The 8,481-nt window shown below is 44.1% G+C and overlaps 1 long non-coding RNA gene across 1 annotated transcript in view; it reads left to right on the top strand.

Annotated features, from left to right (window-relative positions):
• Positions 1–4,913: 4,913 nt before the first annotated feature.
• LOC105542384 overlaps positions 4,914–8,481 on the top strand; it is an 18,079-nt gene continuing 14,511 nt past the window's right edge. Inside the window, exon 1 of the long non-coding RNA XR_001006462.1 lies at positions 4,914–5,109. This is a non-coding gene — a long non-coding RNA (uncharacterized LOC105542384). The remainder of the gene's footprint in view (positions 5,110–8,481) is intronic.

Genomic DNA, 8,481 nt, shown 5'->3' with positions numbered 1-8,481 from the left:
AACTCTAGGCCACCCTTGATAGCAAAACTATTCCATGTCATAGTTCAGGCAAAATTCAAGACTCTCAAGTCAAGCAAACAAGTACTAAAGTGAGTCACTGGCCCACAGATTGCACTAATCACCAAATCCTGAAACCCACCTTCTCTTGCTGAATTTGAGCAGATAGTACCCAAGAATACAAATGGAGAAAGCGGGTTTGGCATGTGCAAAAGCATTAATGGGTGAAAGCAGCTCCCTAATTGTTACTTAAGGGACACTGTGGGCTTACATCTCCCCCAGAAATATCTCTACCTTAAAGCTTATGACTGGCAGTCTTTCATGCTTTTAAGCTTTTAAGGCCTGAGCACAAAACTGCAAATCTCCCTTAGAGGGATGGCACATGAACCTGTGCATCTCACACGGAACAAGTACTCATTGAGTAGCCACTACATGCTGGGCACTGTTCTAGATGCTGTTGATACAGCAATTGATTAAAAAAAAACTAAAGTATCTTCCCCCTTAAGAATTTGTATTCTACCATATCATAGCTATCAACAATAGAATGTGTCTGATGTTCACTTCGATGTTACAGCCTACTTCGAACCAGATTAGAATTAGTTTGTCAAAGCAAGTTCAAGAGATGATGAACACTGCCCAGATAGAGCAGGCCAAGACACGGCCATTAGACATGGCCATTATGACTGTCAGGAAAGGATGAAGTCTAAGACCCTGGGCATTGAATCCCTGGGAGTATGTGTGTGTGTGCGCATACTTACACACACCATGTTTGGCATGGATACTGGAAGTAGTCATGCAAAGAAAACTGAGGCAAGTTTGCTAACCTCAAGATTTATCCTAGGCCTGCCTCAAACAAAAATGGTATACGAAAGAACAATAAATTGATACCCACAAAGTACTGTGCCAAAGCAACATTGCTATCTCTATTGTGAGTCTGATGAGTTTCATTAACTATTTACACAGGCTTTGCTAATTGCAAAGGGCACTTGGGGAATTCTAAGAGGGTGCATACTTTTAATGGGAGAATAGGAATTCTGCATCTGACAACACAGAGTTTTAAAATAAGCTGGGGGAAGCAAAATGATGCAAATGGAAATGTGACAGGCCCTAGTGTCCGCCTTGTTTAAAGAGAGCCCCTGAGGTTGTGCTTGGGCCCATGACCCTTGTCCCAGCCCAGCTGTCTGAACCAGGGGGGGCACCGGATCCCATCTGGAAAAATTAGGTTATCATTCTTGGTAGTTTGTAAATGGAGCTACACAACCTTAATTTAGTGTGTAATACTCTTTTATTTAGAGTATCTCACTAATTCCACACAAAAAAAAAACTTAGGAGGGATTGCTGACCCAGTTTTAAAAACATAATATTGAAGGTCATGGAATAACGTCTTCTTCTCCCCTATCCCACAGGCAAACTGAAAAGTAACTCATAATAAAATGGAAAGCAGTATGAAATAGGTGTAAAGAAACTGTTCGTGAACCTGATGGTTTTGCAAATACTGATTTTCGTATCATGGAGAGGCTCTAGATTGTGTTTTCCAAAGATGGCTAAAACGGTATCATCTCCCATTCCCTATGCTCTTCTAAGACCTTGCCATTCATTTTCCCATTAAGAGGTAAAGTCCAGTTCGCCTCCTTTTGAATCTGGTTGGGCTTGTGACTCGCTTGTAACCAAGAGAATGCAGCGGAATTAGTGCTGTGTGATTTCTAAAGCTAGATCACAAAAGGCAAGTGGCTTCTGCCTTCTAAGCTGAGGCATTCGCCTTTGGATTCTGTGCCACTGTGGAAAGAGCCTGACCATCCTAAGACCACCATGTTGTGAGGAGGCCCAGGTCACATGGCGAGGTCACGTAGATGTTCCAGTGACAGCCCCAAATGAGTGTCTGCTGACAACCAGCATCAGCCACCACACACACAGATGATAACATCTCCAGGACTCTAGTTCCCAGGTGCCTGCCTGTCCCCAGGCTCCGAATCCTCCAGCGGAGGCCCAGACACTGTGGAGCACGTGCAACACGTGCCATCCCTGTCATGTCCTGTCAGAGTTCCTCACCCACAGTATTCAGGAGCATATAAAATGGTTGTTCTATGCCACTACATTTTGGAGTTGTTGGTTTCCCAGCAGCACAAAATGGAACAGAGACTTAAGTTTACTCTTACCCTAGAATTCCAGGAGATCCTACTGTATTCTCTTTCACTCTTCTGTAGATTTTGAGGATTTCTACTAGGTTGTGAGGATTTCTATCACTTGCTGTCAAACCACTGAAATTAATATAAAATTGGTATTCAAAATGGGGTTGCAGAGAAAAAGTGTCAGAGTGGATCGGGACCAGCAAGAAGTTACTATCCTGGGGTAGAGAGCCACAATGCATGTTCAACGATAGCAGTATGTCTTGTTTCTTGGGAATCAGATGTTTCACTTCATCAGATAGCTAGACTTTAGAGGAATTCATCATTTTAAATGTCAGAATATCGGATTGAGTTATTGATTCCTTATGGCCTTCAGTAAAGGTCAGAGAAGTGGCAAGCCTCAGCCAACGCTGCTCAGTGGAAGTCAGCAGAAGAGAGAATAGAGGACAGCCCACTGACGCGGAGGGCCAGAGCACAGCACAGCATCCACTATTAGTCTGGCCAAACTGTGGTGGCCACCATGGGGGTGTGTGTGTGTGTGAGAGAGAGAGAGAGACAGAGAGAGAGACAGAGGGAGAGAGAGATTATGAACTGATTGAAAAGATTACCAGCAGTTGGATTCAGGATACACAGGAGGAGCCAGAAATGTCAGCAAGCCCTTCAGCATGTACCTTCTCCACCACCAAGTAAAAGTGATGATTCCTCCCCTTGTAATACTCGGTTGTCTGTGATGCAACATTTTGGCAAGACTCCAAAGCAGATTTGCGAAGAAATGCACCCTGAAATCCGTGCCAAAACTCCAATCTACAATATCGTGCTCATGCTCTGAGGTCATTAAGGAAAAAAATCATGAAAATAGGTGGAACCCTAGAATTTCCTCTAAGAATCAGAAGACTCACAGGTATGGCTTAGCCCTGAAAGTCTAGCCAGCCAGGAGATTCACCAAGATGTTTCAACACTATTCCGGACAAATACAATTCTCAAAAATGAAACCGGCACATGGCTGACCAGAGTTTTACAAGAATGGTCATGCAAGAAAAATCCCTCAAACTAACAGCCCCCTGAAATGTTCAAGCATAAGTATAAACAATGTTGGTAATGGCTGATTGTTACTAAGACCTCCCTGTCCCACCTCCACAGAGAAAATCCCCCAGATGCTCTGGAAGAACAATGACCAAGCAAAATTCTCCCGGAGGACAGAGTCTGTGGCAGTCCTTCTGGGTGACCAGGTAATTTACTTTGTTACCACATAGATTAATCAGCAAATTAACATTTATGAGCATTGTCAGTCATTTCATTTACTTCATCATCCCTGTAGAAGCCTCCAGTCTCAACCACCAACATGCAACATGATCTTGGCGATTTGTTCAGCCTTCCTCCTTTATTTATTTATTTATTTTTTTTTTTTGAGATGGAGTTTCACTTGTTGCCCAGGCTGGAGTGCACTGGCACGATGGCTCACTACAACCTCTGCCTCCTGGGTTCGAGGCATTCTCCTGCCTCAGCCTCCCGAGTAGCTGAGACTACAGGTGCCCACCACCATGTACAGCTAATTTTTCTACTTTTAGTAGAGATGGGGTTTCACCATGTGGGCTAGGCTGGTCTCAAACTCCTGACCTCGGGTGATCCACCCTCCTTGACTTCCCAAAGTGCTGAGATTACAGGCATGAGACACCATGCCCGGCCTATTAATTTAATTTTTGTTTGTTTGTTTGTTTTTGTTTTTGAGACAGGATCTCGTTCTATCACCCAGGCTGGAGTGCAGTGCAGTGGTACAGTCACAGCTCATAACAGCCTTAAATTCCTGAGTTTAAAGATCCTCTCACCTCAGCCTCCAGAGTAACTGGGGGCTACAGGTGCATACCACCATCCTCAGCTAATTTTTTTTCATTTTTAGTGAAGATGGGGTCTCACTATAATGCCCAGGTTGGTCTCAAACTCCTGCCCTAAAGTGATCCTCCCACCTCAGCCTTTCAAAGTGCTGGGATTACAGGTGTGAGCCATTGCACCCACCTTTTTTCTCACTTTGAAAATGTAAAAAATTAAAACAGAAATAGGGGAAAAATGAATCCCACCCAGAGGTAACAGGGTCCAAGAACAGTGGCTCCAAAAAGTCTCTCGAGGTGAGGGATGGGCTTTTCCTTTGTCTCCTCGTTGTGGGGGCGGGCGGCAGTGAGTGTGTTCGCAGTCGTGCTTGCATCCTGTTACCTGGGATGCCTTTTGATGTGTGGGATGACAGGTGTGTGTCATGGAGGGACAGATGCTGGTAGTGTCTTGGGTACTGTTCCCTGGAGCAGAACCTGAGAAGGGGATGTTTGTGCAAGACATTTACTAACGGAGTGCACTCACGAGAAACATGTGGGGGTTGGTGGGAGCCGTATCTGGAAGGGAGGAAAGAAAAGTGAAAAAGGATGTGGTCTCCGATGCAGTCGGGCTTCAGCCTGATCCCATGGGGCCTCTGGGGAATAAACCGTACCACAGAGTCTGCTCAGTCTTGGCGCATGAACGCAAGGTGGTTTTTTTTGTTTGTTTGTTTTTTGTATTTTTTTTCCATAAAGCAGTCAGTTATTGGCCCAGCACTACAGGAGAAGATATAAAGAGCCTAGGTCCGTTCAAGGGGAGGGACTTCCCTATCTCCCGGGGATGCTGGCTCCACTTTTCAGCCACCTGCCCAAGATGCCTAGGCCTGCAGGAGGGACCAGAGGCAGATGATGTAGACAATGATGATGTCACAGAGACAAGTGAGAAATAACGGAAGCAGCTCCATTCCCCCGGCAGCTGTGCAGAGAGGCCTGCAGGTTCGAGCCATCAGTAGCAGCCCCTGGGATATCCAGGACATCAGCACATAGAACCAGTAAAAGGGTCCTCCCTCATAGCGACGCATGTCATAGACTCCGATTTATACAGACAAAAGCCGAGTAAACCATGAAATGAGTCTCCGGTATTTTCAACAATATCACCACAGAGGAACCGTATTGATTTCCTTGTAAGTATTTAGAATTTTCTCTCTCATTTAAAACGTCATATCCGGTTTTTATCATCTCTTTTAAATTTGTAGAAGAGCATTTCCCAAACTCTACTAAAGTGACAGATTTCCATATCCATCTATCCCGCCAACATCCAGGCACGTGCAGGGTACTGGGAGAGGCAACAGGTCCCATATCAGGGGACTTCACAGTGTGACGGGGATATTCAACCTGCACCTGTTCCTTGCAAGTGCAGGTTGAATATCCCCATCCAGCTCTTGGCTCTTCCAGTCACTTAGGCTCCTGTCTTTCCTGGAGGAAGCCTGGTAGTATCTCCTGGGGACACTGGGTCGACTTTTCAGCCACCTGCCCAAGATAGATGGGACCAGGGGCCAGATGATGCAGACAATGATGATGTCACAGAGAGATGTAAGATATAAAGGAGGCGACTTAGCAGGCAAGGTGATGTGCTGGGTTCTGAAAAAGATGAGAAATACCAGGCCAGGCTGTGCTTTGCCTCTTGGCCTCTCCATTTTCCTTCCTGACTTTTTTCAGCCACAGTGAATCTCTAAGACCTAGTTTTGGCAGAAGGAAGTACCAGAGGGAGCTGAGTTGTTGAACATTATGTGCGATCACGTAATAACTGCAATCAGAAGGGAAACACGCAGAGTTCTGGAGAAAGAGAAATTTGCGTTTGTGGACACCTGCTGGGAGCTAGGCACTTTCAAACAGTTCCTGTCACCTAACTTAAGTATCGTTACTCAAGTGTTACTTAACTTAAGTATTATGCAGAGAAGTCGAATGATTAGAAAAGTGGCGTGACTTATACAAGCAACATAACAGCTAGAATTTAAACGTAAAACTGCCCGATTCCAAATCCACACTCTTTCTACTACAAGGCCTTGCCCCCTCCTCTGGGCTACACCGACATCAGAGTTGCAGGGGAAGAGGCCATGTCTAACGACAGCCCCCTTTACACGCCAACCTAGTCATGGTCACGGTGGTGTGATGACTGAAGACAAAAAGGAACCAGGATGAAAAATTTGTCTCTGAGGACCCAGAGTAATAAAATCCCAGGATAAGGAAGGCCTTTAGCGGATATATGGCCTGCTGTCCCGTTCAGTCTAGAAAACGCCTCCTCAGGGTCCTGCAGACGGTCACCTCCCTCTGCGGGAGGACGTCCAGTGGGAGGGGAGCCACTTCCCTGACCCTAATGTCAGAAGGTGCTTTCTTAGGTTGAATCAAAATCTCTCTGTGTCTTCTCATTGCTTCCTGTTCTTTTCTCTGGAGCAACACAATGTAAAGAAGGTTATTTTCTTTTGTGCACATCAGAATTTCATATTCAAAGGCCATCATCAGCTCTCTTGTTAGAAGGGGTCCAGGCTGAACACCCTCTTTTCTCTCAATGATCCCAGCTATGACATAGTTTTCTCATCTTCAACATCCTGGAGGCCCAAGACTATTCAAATATGCCACATATATCTCTAATCACATCCTGTGATTATGACTTGTATAGAAGATAAACACTATTTCCATAATGATGAATGTAAGACATTTGAGATTTTTTAATTTTTAGAGTTGTTATTTTGAATTTTTTACCTTCTTGAATCTAAAAAATACTCCCTTTAGAACTCTTCATTTCTTTCCTAATTTCTCTATCCTACTCTCAAGCAGGATCCACCTGCCAAACGCATCGCTCATTAGGCTGTGATACCAAACTGCACAGGAAAAGCTTAATCTTCAAGAACCTGTAGCTGTCCTCCTAGACATCCATATCTCCTTGCCCTAACCCTTTGATTTATGTTACTGTTTTTAAGTCCCATTTTCCAGGCATTTGCTAAGCCAGTAGAGAACTGGGCCAGTTTCCAAAGTCCTGCTAAGAAGTTAATGTTGAATAAAATTTTTTTCAATGCAGCAATTGATCCGCCATCACTGCCTGTTTGGGCTTCCCAACCACAGCTCCAGGCAATCAAGGAGAAGGCATATGCCATTTAAACATCTCCCTTCCAGCAAAAGAATCTGGATTGCTTTGTCAGAAAAGTAAAAAAGAGACATGTCCAAATTATAACTCATCTCTCTACCTTCAGCCTTATCAACTATTTTAAGTATCATAACAACTACTCACCAATTGCCTCAAGTCTCATTTTCTCAATGTGATTTCAGTCACTCAGTCTTCAAAGATTATTTTATAGAGCAGCAGACAGGTCCCAGACCAACTCTGTTCATTTCTCAAACTCCTGTTCCATGCCCAGAGGCATCCCCTTTCCAATGACTAGACAGGGGCTGGGGACATTTAGAGGCCTGGGTACATTATCTCAAGTCTGGACAACTATGAAGAGTCAACCCAGTCCCAGAGCTCCTTGCAGAATTGGCTGAGGCTGCTGTTGCAATCCCATTGAGGTTCAAATATTAATAACTTCTGGCCCAACCCAATCGTCTCACCTCCAACAGGTGTTGTTCCTCAGCCTTAGTGGGAAATAGTGTTATTTCCCATTAAATCAGCTATCTGCATGTAAATATCACAGTCTGTTTCCCGTGAAAACCAAACAACTATATACACACACACACACACACACACACACATATATATACACACACACATACACACACACACACACATATATGTGATAGAAGAAGGAAAGACATCCAAAGCTGTAGGTGACCTAGATTGGACACATATAGTTGCCTCTTGTTGTCGGTGGGGGATTTGTTCCAAGACCCCCCTCAAATACCAAAACCTATGACTGCTCAAGTCTCTGATACAAAGTATTGCATATAACCTATGCATATCCTTCCATGTGCTAACTCAGGGGGAGACCACAAAGAGCCTGTGTTCTCTTTAATATTCATTTTATTCTTCGTTTTAAGGCATTTGCCTCAAAACCCTGCAAGGTTACTCATCACTGCCAAATTGGAGTCTGTGAGATTCTTCGGAAGAACCATTCATATTACAAGTTTATATTCAAGTGTCAGTCACTGAGGGATTATTAGGGGCAGTCTGACTTTTTAATGATCGCCATTCTAACTGGTGTGAGATGGTGTCTCACTGTGGTTTTGATTTGCATTTCTCTGATGGCCAGTGATGATGGGCATTTTTTCATGTGTTGTTGGCTTCATAAACGTCTTCCTTTGAGAAGTGTCTGTTCATATCCTTCACCCACTTTTTGATGGGATTTTTTTCTTGTAAATTTGTTTAAGTTATTTGCAGACTCTGGATATTAGCCCTTTGTCAGATGGGTAGATTGCAAAAATTTTCTCCCATTTTGTAGGTTGCCTGTTCACTCTGATGGTAGTTTCTTTTGATGTGCAGAAGCTCTTTAGTTTAATTCGATCCTATTTGTCAATTTTGGCTTTTGTTGCCATTGCTTTTGGTGTTTTAGTCATGAAGTCCT

This window comes from Mandrillus leucophaeus, unplaced genomic scaffold (assembly GCF_000951045.1).
Source record: "Mandrillus leucophaeus isolate KB7577 unplaced genomic scaffold, Mleu.le_1.0 Scaffold257, whole genome shotgun sequence".
Lineage (NCBI taxonomy): Eukaryota > Metazoa > Chordata > Mammalia > Primates > Cercopithecidae > Mandrillus > Mandrillus leucophaeus.
The sequence above is the reverse complement of the archived record's forward strand: the minus strand, read 5'-3'. Positions and strand labels throughout refer to the sequence as shown.